A 22,025-nucleotide genomic window follows, 5' to 3' on the forward strand; every position below is an offset into this window, starting at 1 on the left:
GTACAGTACCCAAACGTATCCTTGTCAAATAAAATCTGTATTGATTATTTTCTATAAAACTGAGATAAAATTCCACTTCCCAATTAAAAATCATGTGTTTCAAATTAGCCGAATTTTTGCGTATGTCCTGGGCCTATTCATAGTAGGCAGTCTTAACTAAGGCTTTCGCTACACGAGTTGGTTCTTCAAAAAGCCCAGAGCCCAAGCTGCCTAAAACTGCAGCATGTATATGCAAATGAGGGAATACTACCAGTGTTATCCAGTGCCAAGCAACCCTGAAGGATAAGCCTAGAGAATCCCAATTCTGGTGTATTCCATAACATTATCCTTCGAGTACTGGAACAAAACCCACACATAAATGGTAAGCCCACCTCCGGATTACAAAAAATGGTCAAAGTTCTCCAAAGAAAACTATGTTGTAAAATGTTAACCCTAGAGCAGATACCCCCATACTCCCACTCCATATGAAGCAATGGAAAGACACTTGGCATTAAAAAGAGCTATTGTTTCTTTTACATGTCTATGTCTCAACTTTACTGCAAATCGAAAGATTGATTCTATAGCGCTAGTGGTTTGTGGAGCCTTTAATCGCATGCGCGCTAGCGGAATTCCGCTCGCACGCTGGGTTTTTAAAAAACGCACTTTACGTGACGAGCTGGGCTCGTCATCAGCGTGCGAGGAGGCTACGCGAAGACGAGCCCAGCTCGTCATCAGTGTCGAAGGGGTTAAGGTCAGCAGTTGGTCCCAACTTAGCTGTAAGTTAGAAAAAAAGACCCACATAACAGAAGGTCGATGCCTTAACTGCCAGATTCCCTTGGACTTAGTTCTTTTTAGCCCACATACAATTACGTAGGATTTATGATTTATTTTCAAATCCAAAGAAAACAAATTTAACAAAGGCTTTCACAGCTTTTCACAGATTGTCTTCTGTTCTAGCTAATATAACTGTATCATCTGAGTAAAGAAAAAGAGGGATAGGCTGAGTGCCCATACTCGGAAAATCCAACTTCTCTTGCAGTCAGTGGGTCTCTAAACCATTTATACAGATCAAGAATAAAAAGGAAGCCAATGTATTGCGACTTATATAGCGCACGTATCATCCGAAGGCATCAAGGCGCTTGCCTTGGGAACCCGTCCTGGCTTTACCCTGTGAGATACCTACTGGGGATCCCCAAGGTGAAAGCCAGGCATCCCACAGCGGGTGGGCCGCCGTAGTGGAGATTAAGCAGGCTATTGCGCAGAGTTGCAGTGTGGGACCCCATGATTAGAGTAGGCACCGAGGCGAGAATTATCGAGTTCGTGGACATTTTGGGCTCAGGACCCTGCTGCGTCGGGAATTGAACCCTGGTCCCGGGCCAGACCTCTGCATCAGGGTCTGCCGCTCTAATCAGTGAGCCACACTCCTCCACAGTCCATGAAGATACCTCTAATGCCAAGATGCACCCCTGATCGACACCCTCGGTCGAGACTATAAAGGGGATACACACACCTCCCAGGCCATACTGAATCTTCACCATAGTATTAGAATGCAGTCTCTGAAGGAGAATGACATGGGGTTCTTCCACCCCATGGTCCCATCACATCCAAGAATATGTCACAGTTGACAGTGTTGAATGCACTCGACAAGTTCATGAATGCTAGATGTAGAGGTATCTTCATGGACTTGGTATGTTTGCCCACAATAAGTGACAGATTTAGACACTGCTCAACCATGCCAATGCCCTGGCTGAAGCCGTATTGGACCTCTGATAGTATGTTATTTGAGGTAGTCCATCCTACTAGACGGGATAAAAGGACCCTCCCCAAGATCTGAACTGTAGTATCTATTGGGAGATAGGCTAATAACAGGCTGAGTTGGCTCTTTTCCCCATCTTAAAAATTGGGACTGCAGAAGCAAAAAAATCTCTAAAGATATTAGCCAGTAATGGGGTCCATAAATCAGGGTTGTCTTTGAATAAATCAACTGGGACCCCATCGGGCCCATGGCCTTTCCACATTTACCTTGCCTAATGGCTTCCTTAACTTCCCTGTAAGAAATGGACTGGCTTAACCACACAGCTACTTGGGTTACATTCCCTATGCTCATTTAATCTCATTTAATCTTCACAGGATTCTAACTCTCTATTGAGAGGATTAAAAATGCTGGAGAAAAACATAAACCAAGATGTTTTCTGAAGCTAAAAAGTCTATATTAGAGGTAGAGGCCTCTGAAAACATTGGCTGGTTTATAACCTCCCAAAAAATCTCTTAATCTACCTGCTATGCTTCACTTCTTAGCTTGGCCTTTCTAGCTTTAATTGGATTCTTGTACAAAGAACGGGCGGCAATAATAGCTTCTCTATCTTTTGGGGAAGTCTTTAAGGCCAGCTTTAATTCTCTATGTGCCTTCAAGCATGCACCATTAAACCACCTTGGGGAAAGAGACCTAGGTACATAATTTGTGGTTACTAGGGAATGCAAGATAACTGAACAAAGTTTCAAAATCGCAAACTAGGGCTCTCAGGGAACTCTCTTCAGAAAAACACCTCAACAATAACATAACATATAGTTGCCTGTAACAATCATGCCGTAGAAAATATTCGGGTCAACCCGGTCCCACTTTAATCAGCTTCCAGTGGTTGAACTAAATACAATAGGAACGTGGCAGCCTTGGAGTCAGCTATTGAGCAATCTAACTTTAAAAGAGCTACTAGGGGTCGTGACCAAGATGGCGGCAGAGTAGCACCGTTTCCCAGGGCTACTCTCGCCGAGGCCGATATTGTGCATCCATCGGCAGTCTTGAGACTGATAATCTGCAGAATCGCAGTCTCAGGACACCCTGAACACGAGTGGACCCTTAGCATCGGAGAAGTGGTGCGGATTCCAGTGTTGAGCATCCGCCGCGGCCCCGCGGGCCTAGTGGCGGCGGTAGCGTGGAGGCCACGTCCGGGCGATCGTTGAAGAAGGAAGTGCGTGGAGCCCACATTTTTGGCTGCTGTGCTCGTTGGTGGAGCCGCGGGGATGCCCGGCTGGCAGGGACCATTGGCCCCGTTGAGGAGATTGCTGCACGCCGGCCCGGCCGCACCACGAGGACACGGCGACGGCCCTGGGAGTTGCATACTGGGCAGCGGGTCGGCCCCGGAGGTGAGAGCACTGCCTGGGCGGTGCAATGCGAGAGGCCCTCTCCCCTGGGTACAGAGCATCTGGTAATCTGGTACATCTGCAGCTTGTTAGAGCAAACTGCCCCCTGTGGCAGTAGTTTGTGGCTGGGCCTTGTACCAGTGATGGCACGAGGGACCAGGGAGGAGATTGCCGTGCCGGCCGCGTCGCAGAGACAAGGCGCTGGGAGGTCTGGAGTGCTGCCTATGAGGGCCCTACGCGTGCCCGGCCCCACAAAGGAGTGTTGGACTGAGTAACGGGGGAGGTCCTACCACCCGGGACAGATCTATCTAGCGGTTGCACCCCGCAGCCTAGGCCACAGTGTTGGGAGGCCCTCTCGAGGCAGGGATTTGTGGCGGGCCTTGCTCAGCTGTAGTGCCCGAAGCGGCTGGGGCTCACGTACCAGGTGGGGTTGCAGCTACATGCGGCTGGAAGTGAGAAGGCTCAGCGGATGCAAAGGGTGGCGCGGTGGGATGCTCTGTCAGGAGTTGGCACTTCAGCTCCCGCATCGGTGCTCTGAGGCCTTGGACACGTGGGGCTCTCACAAATTATACAAAGGTGGGGGGAAGTGTGAAAAGGCCCCTTGAATCTTTAAACGGGCCCCCTGGGTCCCCAGCAGCTGTGTCCGGTGGGTGGGTGAGGAGCTCGGAACCTAGACGTGGCAACCAGGCCAGATCACTTTTCTCAGCGGCCCTTCAGGAGGAGCGCCAGAACTGGGGAATGATCCCAAAGGTCAGTCAGTGATAACCCCCGCGTTGGGACCCGGTGGCGGCTCTCGGAGCACTGGTCCCCCATCTGCGAGCTACCGCCCACGGCCACCCAACAACCCAAAAAGGAAGTCCCGGTCAAGGAATTCTCCATTAAGGATCTACTCCAGAAACCGAGCGAGAAGAAGACTGGAGGGCCCAGTAATGATTCTCATGGGTCTCATCCTGGCGATGCAACAACGGACTCAATCACAGGTCCGGCAGCCGAGCCCGTCACAAAAGAATTCATGGTGCAGTTTTTTGGCGCCCTGTGAGACGATTTCTTCGGGCTGCGACAAGAATTGGCTTCTGATGTTAAGCAGCTCAGGGCGGATCTCTGCGAGATGGGAGATAAAGTAGACACCCTGTAGCGTAATGGGGACAGGCGAGAGGAAGAGCTCACTGAACAGGCACGGGAACTGATCGACCTCCGAGAGTGGCATACGGAGCTTTATCTCAAACTGGAAGACCTGAAAAACCGCTCGAGGCGCTCCAACATAGCGTATTGGTGATCTCTTTGATGAGCGGCGAATCCTAGATTTCCCCCAATTGGTGGCTCATTATGGGATCCCTAAAGAAGCGTACTGGCAATAACTGGCCGTACGTCATTGGGTCACTCAGCCGCAGGTCCGTTTGCATGCGGGTCGGCTCCTAGGTTTGGTACATCACTCGCCCCTCCAACAAACGTCTTCTGTCGGATATTTACGGCTTTCTCAACAAGGCAAGGACACATGCCAAATCCCCAGCACAACGTAGGTGGGAGGCGGAACTGAGTCGGGAGTTCTACCCCAAGGAGTGGACTGACATGATTCACAGGGCCCGGGCATCATCGTGCAGTACCTTAGGGAAACACATGCTCCTGTAAATTACACCCTGTTGGTATTATACCCCGCTGCGGGTCGGTAAAAGGAAGCCCTGTAGCAGCGATCTCTGTTGGCGCAACTGCCGGCAGGAGGGTACATTGTCCCACATTCTGTGGCATTGCCCTAAGATACATGCATTTTGGGAGACTATTCTGCCCGTAATCAATCAGATTTATCAGACGGAACTCCCCAGATTTTCTAGCTATATCCCGCTGGGGCTGCCCAATCCTCTCACATATCTTGCAGGGGCAGGGCAATCACTTTAGCACTAGGGGCAGCCAAGCAGATTCTCCTGTCATGGTGAGGCACCGCTGACATCCCGACTAAGTTAGATTAGCTACACAAACTGTGGGAGGTTGTGGGGATGGAATGGAACACAGCAGGGATCAACCACACATGGGCTAAATTCGATAAGACCTGGGGGTCAACTGTGGCATACTTATCATCAGAGTTCATAGAGCTTACCTGCTCTTGATATCTACGAGTCCTGTGTTTCCCCATGACTCTCTTAACAAGCCCGCCACCTCCACCGAAGGACACTCAGCCCTAGACCCTCACAGAGTCACACTGCACGCTGTGGATGGTTACTTGTCCTTTGTCTTCTGTCTCTCTCTCAGCTTCATCTTTGCCTTTTTTCACCCCTTCTTTGCTTCATCTCTTTTCTCTGTCATAAAGTTTGATTTTGAATAAGACGTTCCCCACCGGCCAGTGGTTTAGGTGGGTGTACTGTTACTGATTGCATCAGATACAATAAAAACAATTTAAATCATAATAGAGCTACTACCAGGTTGTGATCACTAGCAGGGTGCAAAGTTATCCTAAAATCCATTACCCAATGATTATGTTCATTAGCCATTAACATGTGATCTATTGTACTGGGACTAGTACCACCTGAGAATTTAGGAAGCTGGCTGGGGATTTCCTTCACACAATCTGCAACCAAAACAAAATCTGATCCATATGTCATCAAAATGGTATTAAGCGCATCCCCATGGGGAGCATGGGTATAATGTAATAAGGGCTGACCCTCCTTGTTCTCAATGCCACACATCCTTGTGTCATGGAACTGGCATGTTTGGCAATTAAAGTCTCCTACCCAAAAAATACAAAGCATTTTGGGGGAATTAATGGCCTTCACTATTGCCTCATTCAACATAGTTACAACATTAGTATTTTGATGATCAAAAAGGTTATGATAAAATTAATAATAAGCATGTCTACATTACCTACTCCCGACAGCATTAGCATTTGATACCAGTGGGAGGAAAATAATGATTTCACCTTTATCTTAATATGTGTATAACTGAGATAGGAAGAGTCAAACTGCCTACTGCCCTTCCTGAAGTGGCTGGAACGGCAGGATTATGGTAGGAAAGAAAAACATTTATATAAAAATCCTTGACGGCTCAAGTCTCTTGCAGACAAAAACAAAGCCCATCCACTCCTATTTCTTTCATTTTGCACGGATCCCTGCAATATTCCATGATACCAAAGAAAAGGGTTACCTGAAGTATCTAGGCCAGAACAATTAACCACACTATAGATCCCTGAAGGATCAGGACCTGCAGCCCTGGACATAGGTGTGGGTGCAATAGCACATTGCACTATAGAATCCTACTCACTACACATCTGTGGGTGTCAGTCATTTCCCTCCAGGCTCGTTAATACCGAAAAGATGTTAGCACGGTTTAAAGGGGGGTGGGGGGCCCCTGTGGATGCGCCTTCATATTAGCACCATTTTCCAGATTCCCCAAGTGATTGCCCAACTGATTTATTTAATGTGATTTTATATATAGTGCGAACATTACCCGAAGGTGTCAGAGCGCTTTACAAAAGAACCAGTTACGTTACATACAGAAAAGAATTGCAAATGTACAAGGTGTAAAGTCACTCAAGGAAGAGATAAAAACATGAACAAATTGCACAGGTACAAGTTAAAAGTCACTCAAGGAAGAGATATAAACAGATAAACTCTAAAATCACATGGAAATGGTAGTAAGTACAAAAGTCTACTAAATATACTAGTGGTTAGAGTTCTATATAAACAAATAGTAAATTCACATAGGATTACATTTTAACAGCAAGTAGCTTGGATAATTATATAATACATATTTACATATATATTTAAAGCCCCCCAGCAAAAAGAGAAAAATGATCAAGGGTCATCAGGAGGAGTCCTGATGGAAGAAGGAAGGGAACAAAGGTCAGACAAAATGGTGGGTCTGGGTCGTGGGTATAGAATGAGACCATCTCCGGCGGTAAGCACAAAAGTCAGGAAAGTCAAGAATCCAGAAGAAGAACACAGAGAGCAGGATTCCATGGAATAGAGTCAGAGGGGGGATGCAGCATAGGAAAGGATTCCTTGGCGAGGGACTGCCTGTTGAGATGGTCCAGAGTTATCAGGAGGCATTATGTCCTCCGCAGGCACCATTTTGGAGTCAGGCAGCGTTGATTTCAGAGTTCGGGGTGTCGGTATATAAACATTATTGACCTGCATGTCTCGCCTGTTTCTCTGTCCGCTGCCTCAATGCCTACCTGGGCATTCCGCTTCTCTCCCCACGCTGTTCTCGGGAACCTGTAGAACTCTGTTGAAGTAGTCCAGAGTTAAATCCATTATCCGTTTCGGAGAAAAGGGCTGAAAGAAGTTGGCTCACCAGCCACGGAGATTGAAAATGTATGACTACACACTCCCTCACTGAGGATTTCAGGCCATAACCTATTCCCGACACTCTTCTTACTATTAATATTTCATGAGAAAGACTGTTCATCCAACATGCATTTGATCTTAACCAGTGCATCGTCTTATGTTTCAAGTCCTCCCCATTTTCCTCCATCCCCACCTCAAGGATCGGGACATTATCCAAAATAATCACATACAGGGTAGAATCCGGTGGTAGATGAAGATGTAGTCGACTCAAAATAATTTGCTTAAGGCTACAGTTCGTTAAGTACCTTGGGGCCACAACCGAAAAGGGCTCTCTCACCAGTTGGGCTCTAGGTAAACCTGCAGTGGAGGTCGAGTTCAGAGTAGCCACACTAACATTTGCAAAGAGCTGATCGATTGTTATGTGGGGTGGAATCGTCCTGAAATTTGAAGCCTGTTCCCCTAGAGATTTTGAAAGTTGACTTAAACCAGTCTAAATGTCTGCCAAACGAGTGGTGATAGGGGATAATTTTTAGTGCAGGAGGTCACTGACTTTGTTGCTTAGGGACTCCCATAAATTGGCAGTGGAGGATTGTAAAGGTGCAACATCAGACTGTACACAACTTACGCGCACCTGCTTGGAGGTTATTGATTTTTGTTTTGGTGCTCGTTTGGGTGCCTTCTTCCTGCTTTTTGTTGATGGCTCGGAACTGGGAGAACACACCTGGATATCAGAGACATGTCCCCCTGCCAGCGCAGAGCCAAGGTGGTCAAGACCCTGATAATACCCCTGTTATGTGTTAGGTACGTCAGTGTAGGAGACTGGGGCTTCAATTATTTAAACGTTCAGTGTTACAGGGAGCACTGAACGCCCAGGTGGCTACGATTGAGCTATGAGAAGATTCTCTGATGTAAGTGAAAGACACCGCTCTACCAGCTTTCTCATAAGCCAAGAGATCCATAGCCCTCACTAAAAAACTGTCAATGGTTGTGCGGGGATAATGTTGTGATCCTGCACTATTTGCTGGGGCTGCCTTTATTTAACCAACATTATCACAAATAGGAGGCAGTTGATAAAAAGTAGTAGATAAAGGCAAGTAATAGAGTGGTTAAAAAGAAATAAGTACCTTTCGGTATAAGAGGCATCACCTCTATCAGGCAATGACAGGATTAAAATCCATGGGCCAAGAGAGTAGGCACGGTGCTGCAGGAGCCCAAGGCAGTTTTTTTTTTTAAAACAATTTTATTGATATGAAGAACAGTCATTGGGCATATATAACACATTCCTTGCATACAGAGAGAAAGTCAAATCAAGAAATGATACATAGAAGAAGGCAATTCAGCTGCCCTCCACAGTTCCGCACCTCCCTCCACACTACTCCGAATCGCTGTCACTATCAAGCTGTGGTGGCTCACAAATACACCCTCGGTATTCATTCCATGCACCCCAGATCCTGATCATTTCTGCGGCCATTTACAATTCAGATACACTGCCCTTTCAGCCACCATTGCAGTATGTAAATCTGAACACCAATCCCTGAGCGTTGGCACCAACTGAGATCCCCAGAATCTGGCAATATTTCTTTTAGCATACATGATTCCCAATGTGACACAGTCCTGCATGGAGTGAGTAAGATCAGTAGGCTCCCAAATGTTTAATAAGAAGCATCGTGGTTCCGGGACCAAGGAGTCTTTCACCGCTTGTGATATAGTCCGCATAACCTGAGCCCAGAAATCGGCACCCCGGGGGCAGTCCCAGATGGTATGAAAGAATGTCCCCTCCTCTCCGCAACTGCGCAAACAGTACTTATGTGCGGCTTTCCGTATCTTATGAAGAGTGACCCTAGTGTAGTAAACACGGTGTAGAATTTTCAACTGTATTAATCGGAGTCTAGATGGTATGGCCACCTCCCGTGGTGAGGAGAGTGCAGTTTGCCAATCCGACTCGTCGAACTCTCCCAACTCCGTTGTCCAGGCTGCCCGGAGCCTCGGAGTGGGATCAGGCAGGTTATTAACAGGTTTATGATAGACAAACGAGGTCGTCTTTTTGGGCATGTCCTCTGTCAGAAGCCTTTCCTCTAGTGAGGTGGATTCAGGTAAATCGTCGTCGGGGTGGACAAGCGACCTTAGGGAGTGACTAATTTGTAAAACCGGAATTGTTCCGCATGCGCTAAATCATATTGTTCCACGAGCTGTTAAAAGGAGAGAACGGCACCTCTCCTCCAGAGGTCTCCCACCGTGGAGATGCCTATCAAGTCCCAGGCCTCAAAGCCTTTACTGTTACATAGACGGCCCAGTCGACGTGACGACCAGAGCGGCATCATCTGCGTAAGTGTATCCTTACATTTCAGGCGGGCCGAAGCCAAATACCACAACCTCACCGTATGGGCTGTGGGGCCAAGCAAGGCCGCAGCACTTTTTTTGTCGTAAAGTGCGGTCAGTACACCGCCATTGCCTAGGTCATACCTGTCCGCCTTGAATGCAGGCTCAGTCTGCGGAGCGTGCAGCCATTGGTTTATGATCTTCAACTAGGCCGCCCAGTAATATAGCTGAATATCAGGGGGTGCTATGTCTCCATCAAACCAGCCTCTAATTAATTTTTGTCAGGAAATGCGTGCTGGTTTGGCCCCCCAAAGGAGACCCGAGACCAGTGCGTCTATGGCCCTGAAATATTTAGGAGGTACAAGAAATTGAGTATTCTCAAGGATATAAAGTAGCCGAGGCAGAGTCATCATTTTAAATATTGCCACCTTTCCCAAAAGGGTCAGCGGTAAGGTATGTCAGTGCGAAAACGCTTGAGAAAACGCTTGAGAGGGGGCGTCAAATTATGTCGAAAGATGGCCTCCTGGTTGGGCGTCACCCAGACCTCCAGATATTTAAAGGGCTCGGCAGTGACCACCAACTGACAGTTGCGGTGGGGGGCCTTTAAGGACAAATAAAATGGACTTGGACCAATGAATGGTATACCCCGAGGCCCGTCCAGAGATTTCAAAGATGTAAGAAGCACTATAATCGAGCGTCTGGGCAGGGTCAAATAGAGAAGGATATCAGCAGCATACAATGATATGCGGTCCTCCCATGTCTCAGTCCAGTTGAGTCCTTTAATCATGGGTTCCCACCGTATCCATGCGGCCAACGGCTCAAGGATCAGTGCGAAAAGCAAGGGCGACAGGGGGCATCCCTGACGTGTGCCGTGACCGAGTTGGAAATCTCTGGAGATATAGCCGTTAGCCACCACATGGGCTAGGGGCTTAGTGTAGAGTAGCTTCACCCACGCAGAAAATTTGGGTCCGAAGCCAAGATGCCGAAGAACCGTAAAAGATGAGGCCATTCAACCATATCGAACGCCATTCGGGCGCCCAGCGAGAGGATCACCGCCGGCTCCGGAAGACTCGGTGTCTAAGCCATCACCGCATGGTCCCAGCGCAGTTTAAGAGCAGTATTTCTGTTTGGCATGAACCCAGATTGGTCCGGATGAATCAGTGTCTCTAGATTTGGGGTCAGCCGGTGAGCTATCATTTTTGCCAGTATCTTTGCCTCCACATTCAATAAGGAGATCGGACGATACGAGGTGCACAGGTCCGGGAGTTTGCCAGGTTTCTGAATAGCAATTATTGTAGCTGTTAGTTGGTCTCGCAGCAATTCCCCTTTGCTCAAACTATCTAAGAACATCCCCAGAAGGTGCGGAGCAGTTAGGTCAGATACTCGCTTATAAAGTTCTATGGGGATCTCATTGGGACCCAAGGCTTTACCCGATTGTAAAGAGTGGACTGCAGCAAGAACCTCATCCTTTGTGAAATTAGTGTCCAGAGCCGAGGCCTCGTCCTCCGATATGGAAGGCATTTTTATATCCTTGATATAGATTAGCGCTTCTTCTGTGGATATATGTGCGGCGGGGGTATAAACTGTTTCAAAAGGATTAGCTAGGGCGTCTACAATATCCGCTGGGGTGGTGAACCATACGCCCTCCGGGGTGCGGAGTTGCGCTATCGTCCTCTGGGCCTTTTCCTTCCTATCCAACCAGGCCAGGAGCTTCCCCGCCTTTTCTCCTACCTCATAAATAGTGTGCTGCGTGTGTTGGAGCCGTTGTCTAACCCGTTCCCTTTGATATTCCGTGAATTCAGATTGTTTGAGACGTAGTTGTTGTGCGGTCTCTTCAGTGGGGTCGGTTTCGTGTCGGACCTGTAGCATGGACAGGTCAGTTTCGAGCGGTAAACAGACATAATATCGATTCCAAAATATCGATTGGACAAAATATCGAGTAAAACATATAGACTGGACAAAATATAGACTAGACAAAATATAGACAACAAAAATATCGAGTAATATTGACTAGAATAGCCAAAATATCGAATTAAAAATATAGACTAAACATAATATAGACTAGATAAAATATAGACAACAAAAATATCGAAAATAAGGTAAGTTATTAATATTTAATAATATTTGTGTAATATAAATCTGTAGCGGGTTGTGGGGTTATAGGGGAATAGGGTGGGAAGTAATTTAATTATAAATAATTAATTATGTAAATTTAATCTAATTGTTAATTAAATAATAATTGGTAATTAATTAAAATATAATTGTTAATTAATTTAAAATGAATAATTGATAAATAATAAATTTTTAGTAATTGATTTTCTGTAGCGGGTTGTGTGTTTACAGGGGAATAGGGTGGAAAGTAATTTAATTATAATTAATTAATTATGTAAATTTAATCTAATTGTTAATTAAATAATAATTGGTAATTAATTAAAATATAATTGGTAATTAATTAAAAATAAATAATTGATAAATAATTAAATTTTTGTAATTTATTTTCTGTAGCGGGTTGTGTATTTATAGGGGAATAGGGTGGGAAGTAATTTAATTTTAAATAAATAATTATGTAAAATATTTATAGTCTTAAATTAATTATTAGTTGGTAAATAATTAAAATATAATTGGTAATTAATTTAAAATAATTAATTGGGAATAGTAATTTTCACCTCTACGCTATCCAACGCTTTCCCTACTGTTGCACCCACTGGAGTTGGAATAGTAATTTTTACCCCTACGCTATTCAACGCTTTCTCTACTGTTGCACCCACTGGAGTGGGAATAGTAATTTTTACCCCTACGCTATCCAACGCTTTCCCTACTGTAGCACCCACTGGAGTGGGAATAGTAATTTTTACCCCTACGCTATCCAATGCTTTCCCTACTGTAGCACCCACTGGAGTGGGAATAGTAATTTTTACCCCTACGCTATCCAACGTTTTCCCTACTGTTGCACCCACTGGAGTGGGAATAGTAATTTTTACCTCTACGCTATCCAACGCTTTCCCTACTGTAGCACCCACTGGAGTGGGAATAGTAATTTTTACCCCTACGCTATCCAACGCTTTCCCTACTGTTGCACCCACTGGAGTGGGAATAGTAATTTTTACCCCTACGCTATCCAACGCTTTCCATACTGTAGCACCCACTGGAGTGGAAATAGTAATTTTTACCCCTACGCTATCCAACGCTTTCCCTACTGTAGCACCCACTGGAGTGGGAATAGTAATTTTTACCCCTACGCTATCCAACGCTTTCCCTACTGTTGCACCCACTGGAGTGGGAATAGTAATTTTTACCCCTACGCTATCCAACGCTTTCCCTACTGTTGCACCCACTGGAGTGGGAATAGTAATTTTTACCCCTACGCTATCCAACGCTTTCCCTACTGTTGCACCCACTGGAGTGGGAATAGTAATTTTTACCCCTACGCTATCCAACGCTTTCCCTACTGTTGCACCCACTGGAGTGGGAATAGTAAATTTTACTCCTACGCTATCCAACGCTTTCCCTACTCTTGTACCCACTGAAGTGGGAATAGTAATTTTGACCCCTACGCTATCCAACGATCTCTTTAATGTAGCACCCACTGGAGTGGTTACATAAAATTTAAACCTTTTGCTATGCTACGGTAAATATATTCTATATGTTTTATTAATAACATGTATTTAAATATATATATGTATTATTATTATTAATTTTTAAAATTACATTAATTATGTAATAATGTTACATTTATTTAATCATTTTAACAATGTTTATATTAAATATATTTAATATTATAATAGTTTTAACTTATTTTAAAGACATAAAATAACGATATTTTGACAGTCTATATTTTTAACACTCGATATTTTAAACTCAATATTTTTGTACTTACCTTAGTGAAGATAGAAAGTCGATATTATGTCCGTCGATATTTTGGCATCGATATTATGGCAACTCGATATTTTGGCAGTAGATATTATTTCAGTGATCCGTTTCGAGCGTTTGCAGGTCATTGTTTGCCGCTCGCCTGTGACCTGTTATCGAGGCTATAGCTTGTCCCCTTAGAACCGTCTTGTACGCCTCCCACAGGACAAGCGGTGATTGTACAGAGTCTGTATTTTCTTGGAAGTAATGCTTCGTAACAATAATCAGCTCTTTCCTAATCTTTGAGTTGTGTAAATAGCCGAGGGAGATCGGAAAGATACGCCTCCGGGCTTTAACATAGGAGGTGTAGGTTATGGTGATCGGGGAATGATCGGAAATACCGCGCGAGCCTATCCTGGTCTCCATCAAATGAGGTAAACTGTTGGCGGAAATGAGAAAATAATCAATTCGGGAAAGACTATTGTGAACCCTAGAATAAAAAGTGTATCCACGATCCCCAGGATGTTGGAACCTCCACCCGTCCGTGACGCCCAGTGCATCTAGAAAGCCTGCCAGTCAGGCCTGCCCATACCAGGCGTCCTGCAGGGGTAGCGGTCTAGCTCGTCATCTATAACAGCGTTGAAATCGCCTCCTATTATTAGCTCCCCATCCGGCAGCGTAAGTAAAAATGCACTAAGGGCAGGAAGCACAACAGAATGAAGGGCCGGGGGAACATAGACTGTCACCACATTAAACTTCCTCCCTTCCCACAGGCATGAGACCGCCGCAAATTGTCCCTGTGTGTCTTTCCAGACCTGCTGTACAATTAATGGGAAGCATTTGCGTACTAGTATGCCCACTCCTCTAGAGCCCGTTGTAAACTCTGAGTGCACTACCATTGTGTACCCCCAACGGTCCATAGCTTTGCAGGACGAACCCACCAGATGTGTTTCTTGAAGCAACACCAGTGCCGGGGCAGTGCGGCGAACATACTGCAATAACAATCCCCGTTTAATTTTATCCCCCAGCCCGTGCACATTCCAGGTGAGTAAGGTCATAGGAGACATTGGGGCCATCAGGGGGGCACTAACATCCGCTGCAGTGCTCATCAAGTCCACTTCTTCCATCATAATTAAGACATCTCCGTAAACCAATCTCTGCAGCATGCATCTTAGCAGATAGAACTTTGAAATGCAGCCCAAAACTAAAACTAAAAACAAAACTTAACAACCCTTCCCCCCCTCCGCCTTTGCGTTCAGAATCTGTGTATTGACATAGCAAACAATACCACCACCCCTCCTTACCCTTGGAACGTCCCACTGAATCCCATCCACCCCCCTCCCTGCTCCCCTGCCTGTGGACCTCAAACTGCCCACCCCAACCCGGCAGAGAGCCTGTGTACCCCCCAACCGTGCTAAATGCGCAGAGGTGAAGCGAGCCACTCCCCCGGCGGCAGTCTATAAAGTCAACAATACGGTACAGCCTTCAATCGTGGATAGCATCCTAAAGAAAAATATCATGACATGTCTAGACAAATTGCAAATTAAGCATGTTACATACCCGGAACCTTTAAACCCAAGCACCTACATACAATCACTCATTCGCTGATACCCCCCCCCCCCACACCCCACCCAGTACTTGCGAATGTCCACCAGGACCGGTCCATCAAGAGGCCGCGGATGTCCCTCATTCCTGCTCAGACAGGCAGCTTGCTCCCAGCTCGGCCCCCGTCACTGTCTTCTCAGGCCTGCCACCGGTCCTCCGCTCTGTAGTATTTCGGCGGCTGCCATTCGTGTCACCAACCTTCGTCCAACCCTCGAGCCAGTCCCAGGTTGCATCAGGTGAGTCGAAAAACCATGGTTTACGGTCCCATTCAACTCTCAATTTTGCTGGAAAAAGCATTGCATATTTAATGTCCCTGTTGTGGAGTTCCTGTTTAACTGCATGGAAACTTCGTTGTTGCGCCTGGACCCTTGCCGTAAAGTCAGGGAAAAAGGAAACCTCGTAATTGTTAATCTTTAATGGAGGGCCCGCTCTGGAGGCTTGCAAAATCTTATCCCGGTCCCGAAAATTGAAAACTCTGGTAATCTGGGGTCGAGGCGGGGCCCCAGGCTTGGGCTGCCCGCCCGGCACCCTATGGGCCCGTTCTATGGAAAAAATAAGCAGAGAGCGCCTTGGGCTTTACGTGTTTCGTGATCAGTTCCTCCACATAAAGGTCCGCTGCAGGCCCTTCCGTTTTTTCCGGAACCCCAAGGATGAGCCCTCCCTTCGTAATCATCCAGCTATTGCGCCATACGAGTCTGTTTTTTTTCCAATGCCGGACATTTGGCGCTGCAGTTCGGAAGTGTCTTCTTGTAACGCCGCCATCACCACCTTGAGTTCCCTCACTTTCTCGTTCATCTGCTTAAAGTCAGCACGGAGTAGGGAAACTTCCACCGTGACTGAGTCCATGGATGTGCGCATTCCCGCTATGGCTGCCAGGACGTCGTGTAGCGTAGGTTCTTTAGCCGGGGAGGACGACATTATTGCACCGTCCTTGTCCGCTCTCGGCAAATCGGGTTGTCTCCGCTTTGGTTCCAGGCGAATTTGGACAGCTTCGTTTGTGCGCTACTCCTTGAACCTCTGCCCCCCGTAGCCACTTTCTCTGCCGACATGGGAGACAAGCCGGAGATGTGCACAGGAGCGACTGCGTTGGCGCATTTTTATCCGCCTCTTGAACTGGGATCCCCGTGAGAGGCCCAGACCCACGCCCAGCAGGCCGCCGGGGAGCTTGCCGCCCGTCTCACAGCCTTTCAGAGCTGGGTCGCGCCCACCAGCCACAGCAGATCCGACAAATTGGCTCCAGCAGTATGTGGCCATTCGCAGAGGCACCCCCTAGGAAGTCACAGGTCCACACCGTGGTCCACAGGTCAGCACTACACTCCGTGCGCAGTAGGGACGGGGGGGGGCGCCTCCAGGTAAGTATGGGGTAAAGAAACGAGGCCGGGTGCGCCCCGTCCACAGAAGGCCTTGTCGGGGGGAAGGGGGAAAAGATATAAGCCGTCTTGCGGCGGATCCTCCGGGGCTCCAAGGTGCCGCAATATGTAGGGTGCACTGCGAATCTGGCTGCAGCCTCCAGCACTGACAGAGCCCTGAGATTGCACCTCGGGAAGCAATCTCAGTATCTTGATTGGCAGGTTCGCTGCCGCCTCTAGCGTGCACTTCAGTAGGCCTTGGGAAACACGCAGGCGGTGGACAGCGTCTCACGGGCCACGGGGGCCCCTACTATGGGGGAGGAAACCAGGCAGGGCCGTCTCGAACCTGTAATTAGCGCTCTTCTCGCCAGCTGGGAAGGGACCGCATCACTGCCTCTGTACCGGCGCCGGCCGCCGGTAGGCCACAAAGCTGGGGCCTCGATTTTTGCCCCGCACCTGGGCTGACACCGCCACTCAGTCCGGAGTTGGAAACCGGAAAGCTACAGTCTCGGCTCCCCCCACGGTGCTTCACCGTCGCGCTCAGGGGTCCGGGCCCCTAGCAGCCTTCAGCCGGGGGGGTGGTTAGGGGGCCGCAGGGAGCAGACCGGGTCATCGCTCCGGTCACGTCGGAGTCGCCATCTTGTGTGCCTCTGCCCTCAAATCAGTCGGACGTTCCAGCACCACTTCCAGGGGGCAGCGGCCCCTCAAATACTGCACCGGAGCCACCCCGAGTGCGCCAGCCATCCAGTCGGGCACTGTGGTGCGAATCGGTCCGGGTCCGCAGGCTGTACACGGATAGTTCGCCACGAGCAGGGCAGAGCTCGCTTAAGCTGCGGCCATTACTCTCGGCTGCTAGCCACGCCCCTCCCAAGGCAGTTTTTAAACATGAGCCACTGGGTGCGAAAATGCTGTCCGTGTACTTCCCGCTACAAGAGATCCTGGGTGGTGTGGTTTCAAGCCTCCTCTCTTCTGCTGGCTGCATTCTCTCTGTCCCCATCAATCGTAGTTAATAAAGCAGATTAAGCAGGCAAACTAGCAGTTTTAATGCGGGAGAATGCAAGCGGCACCAAGCAATTTTTGCCAGCTTCCACGCCCTCTCGCAGTAAAACGCAGCCTCCTAGGGCCTCGCCTTGGTCACCTTGGTCATCTTAACCCCCTCAGCTCAACACTCTGAAACCCGAGGGTGCACGTTGGAGCTAAGTTGTGTAAGTTGTGACTAGTATACAACCCGGATGGCGGCTAGGGGCTGAATGGGGCGCAAACAAATGACAAGCGGCAAGGTAGCAAGAAAAATGTACTTTTTACCCCAACTGATTTCTCTCTTTACTCTCTTCTCCTCGCTGCCACTGGCACCCCTCCCGGTGTGTTACAGGGAGAACCACAGAGACAGTTGCAATGCCCTCCGTGGCCCTCTCCCCCAAGGGTTTACGACTCCGGGCCCTACTGCGAGGCCTGTGTCAGTTGTCCAGGACTCCAAGCAGCAGCGTTCTATGCCCCGCCCTCTAGATGCATGCGCCTCCTCTCCAGTAAGATTTTAGGCTGTTAAACTTTCATAGATCAGTGATGACCATTAATACTGAGACCTCCATATCAATATCTGATTCCTGGCGCGATCAGTGATGACCATTGACACTGAGACCTCTGTAATAATATCTGATTCCTGGTGCGTCTACTCAAGACCAGTAACATCTGACAGGCAGAAAAACGTACAAGGTGACATCCATATAAAGATACTTGGTTTCCCTGATGAAGTCCTTGTTCAAGGGCGAAACTCGTTGACTGGGCTGGATGTTCTATATGTGAAGAAAACACTTTTTGAAGACTCACCTCTACGTCTTTCACGTGTTTATGGACTAATGGAAGAATTTCTTCACCCATCTGGATGAACTTTGTTATTATTCAATTTTCTTTTTGTTCTTAATATGGATGCTATCTTAATGTCCCAGTGTTTATGTTGGTAGCACTTGGGCTTGTGAACAGTGATGACTTTTTGGTGGTGTAGGGCTCAATGGTAAAATCGGGGTATCAACACTTGAGTGGTAATATACTGCCTCCTACTGCTCTGCTTAGATTGTGTCAATTGAAATGTGCTGTTGGTAATGGCAGTGCGCTACCATACCACGCATACACTACGGTACTCCACTCAACTTTATGCCCTTCCACTCTATGGCACACCACTTCATTTTACGCCACTCCACCCTATGATATGTCACTCTACTCTACGCCCCACCACTATACACCACTTACTCCACTCCAATCTACCCCACTCCAATACACTGCACCTTAATCTACTCACCCCACTCGCTACAATGTTCCCCAATCTACTCCACTCCAATCTACCTTACTCCACTCCACCCAATCTACACCACCCAACCCCAATCTATCCCACTCTACCCCACTCCACATCAGTATACCCCACTCCACTCAATATAACCCAATCACCCCTACCCCACTCAACACCGATCTACTGCACTCCACTCAAATCTACCCAGCTCTGCTCTAATCTTCCCCACTCCACTCTACCCCACTCAAATCTACCCAAATCCATCCCACTCTAGTGTGCCCCAATCCAATTCATTTCACTCCAATCTACCCAACTACACTCCTATCTACACCACTCCAATCTGCCCCAGTCCAATTTACTGCACTCCATTCCAATTTACCCCATTCCACTCCAAAAATGCACTGCAATCTAACCCACCTCACTCGACTCTACCCCACTTCACCACAATCTGCCCCACCTCAATCTACACCATTCCAACTCACCACATTCTACCCCACTCGACTCTACATAAATCTACCCCACTCCACCCAAATCTACCCCACTCCACTCTGGTCTAACCCACTCCACCACAGTCCACCCCACTCCAATCTTCCCCACCCCATGCCATCCCTATCTACCTCTCCCTAATCTACTCCACTCCAATCTATCCCACTCTAACCCACCTAACTGCAATCTACCCCACCCACCCCACTCTACCCACCCTATCCAACCCTAATCTATTCCATTTCCCTCCAGTCTACCCCACAACCCCTCCAATCACCCTTCTTCAACCCCCCACTCGATTCCAACCTACCCTACTCTAATCCACCCAATCTATCCCACTCCACTTTTGCCTAATCTACCCCACTACACAACACTCCAATTTACCCCACTCTACTCTTGCCCAATCTATCTCACTTCACTCCAGTCTATCCAACTCAACTTCAATTGACTCCACTCCACTCTACCCCAATCTACTCCACTTCAATCTACCCACTCCAATGCACCCAATCGACCCCACTCCACTCTTTCCCAATCTACCACACTCTATTCCACTCTACCCAATCTACCCCGCTCCACTTCACTCCAATCTACCACATGTCACCCACATCTACCCCACTCCAGTTCAATCTAACCCAAATCCCCCACTCCAATCTACCCTACTCCACTCTACCCAAAGCTACCCTATTCTAATCTACCCATATAATCCGCACCACTTAAATCTACCCAATCTACTCCACTCCAATGTACCCCTCACCACTCTATCCAAATCCATTCCAATCTACCCCACTCCTATTTATCTTACTTCAGTAGGCCCCACTCTACTCCAATCTACCTCCTTCACTCCAGTCTACCCTACCATAATCCACCCAATCTATCCCACTCCAGCCTAATTTATCCCACTCTACTCCTCTCCACTACTATCTACCCCACACCACTCCACGTAAGTCTACCCCATCCACTGCACTCTACTCTACCCCGATCTATCCCACTCAAATCTACCCCTCTCCAATCTACCTCACTCCACTAGTCTACCCCAGTCCATCCTAATCTATTCCACTTCACCCCAATTCAATCTACTCCACTCCAAACTACCCCATTCTACTCCACTCTAGTCTATTCGACTGCACTCCTATCTATCCTACTCTACCCAAATGTACTCCACTTTACCCTAATCTACTCCACTCTGAACCAGTCCAATCTACCACACCACTCGAATTTACCAAACTCTCCCAATAAAACCCCACTCCACCCCAATGTACCCCACTCCATTCCATTCTGCCCTACTATAATCCATCGAATCTACTCCACTCCACTCCAATCTACCCAGCTCCAGTCCAGTCTACTCCACTCCAGTCTAGTCTACGGCACTCCACTCTGCATAATGTGATGTGGATTTGAATATAAATAAATAACACAATAAACCGTTTTGTTTGACAATAAGACATCCTACGATATCAGCGAGTGAGATCCAACATTCATTTGACAGTCTCTCTATCAGTGATGCTTTTGCCGGTAGATAAATCAGAACTACACGAGTTAAGTAACAGCGAAACATATGCTAATTGGCAGTTTGTTTCTTCTGAGAGGTAGTTAAAATTCCAGTTGGCCACTTGTAAGTAGTTTCACTGGTTTTAGTTGACTTTCGGGTTTTTAACATTGGACTGTGTATGTCTATCATTAAAAAATAAGCTTACATTTTTATCACAAGGTTTCGTTTAGGGAATTAATACATTCCACACCCACAACGATCAAGAAGTAGATGAGCTTCGCGAATACTGCTTTTTTTGTCCTCTCTTTTAGTTAGGTAACACGATAATCCATAATCGCGTACCGTCATCATGAATTAGAATTCTAAAACTGCGATAATGCAATATATATATATTTCATCAACATGGAGCGAACAGTTTGAAAGAATAGTAAAATAAATAACATGCAACGTTCACCAAGGCATTTTTTCGAAAAGCAATTGAAATATTAAGCATTTTTAATCGCGACGTATTTGAAGGCGTTGTTTACTCTGCAGGAACATTTTGTAATTTTGGATTAGAAACACGTTTACATAGTCGCAAACGCACTAGATTTGGAAAAAAACGTATGGCTAAATGGATAATAAAACAAATAAAACGTTATTTTTGGAAGTAGTGCGCACCGTTTTCAGCCATTTCTTCGTGCAGCCGGTGGTAAAAAAAAACCAGAGATGTTCTAACTAAAGGTAAAGCATAAATAACATTTCTGTCAATAACTTACACTTCACTGCAGGGCTCAGGTTTACGCGGCCTCTAATTGTTCGCCCTGTCCTCGCGCGCACAAAGGGCAGCTTCAACAACATCCAGGTCCCAGGAATCTGTGGCGCTGAAGCCGGAGAATGGCTGGCTGTTTATACTCTGACTAGGTAACTCTATGCCGTGGGCGGAGCTACGCGCTTCACGGGACAGAAGAAAAGCAGATTTAGAAAAATATTTGTTCTAGCTCGTGAACAGCACTCAGTTAGATACACCGACGAGTAGTGGATTTTACTGGAATTGAGCAATTTTAACGTTCAAGGTAAGGAGATATGACCTAACGGTCAGAGCTACCTACATTGGACCTGGGAACCCCAGTGTCGAATCAACAACCTGTGATTCTGGGCAATTTATTAATATTTCAGTGCCTTCAAAAGAATAATTAATCTGACCGTATGTAATGTAAATCTGGTGCTCATGCAAACATCTCCGGTGCAGATTGGCTATTTAACAATGCAAA

General features: G+C 47.1%; 1 protein-coding gene across 1 annotated transcript in view; it reads right to left on the bottom strand.

Annotated features, from left to right (window-relative positions):
* The window catches only part of SOD3 (superoxide dismutase 3), a 56,911-nt gene extending 35,246 nt beyond the window's left edge, over positions 1–21,665 (bottom strand). The window contains exon 1 of the mRNA XM_086964022.1: positions 21,531–21,665. The gene's annotated coding sequence lies outside the window, so the exon portion shown is untranslated. The remainder of the gene's footprint in view (positions 1–21,530) is intronic.
* Between the last annotated feature and the right edge of the window lie 360 nt (positions 21,666–22,025).

The sequence above is a fragment of the Lissotriton vulgaris genome, chromosome 3_2 (genome assembly GCF_964263255.1).
Source record: "Lissotriton vulgaris chromosome 3_2, aLisVul1.2, whole genome shotgun sequence".
NCBI lineage: Eukaryota > Metazoa > Chordata > Amphibia > Caudata > Salamandridae > Lissotriton > Lissotriton vulgaris.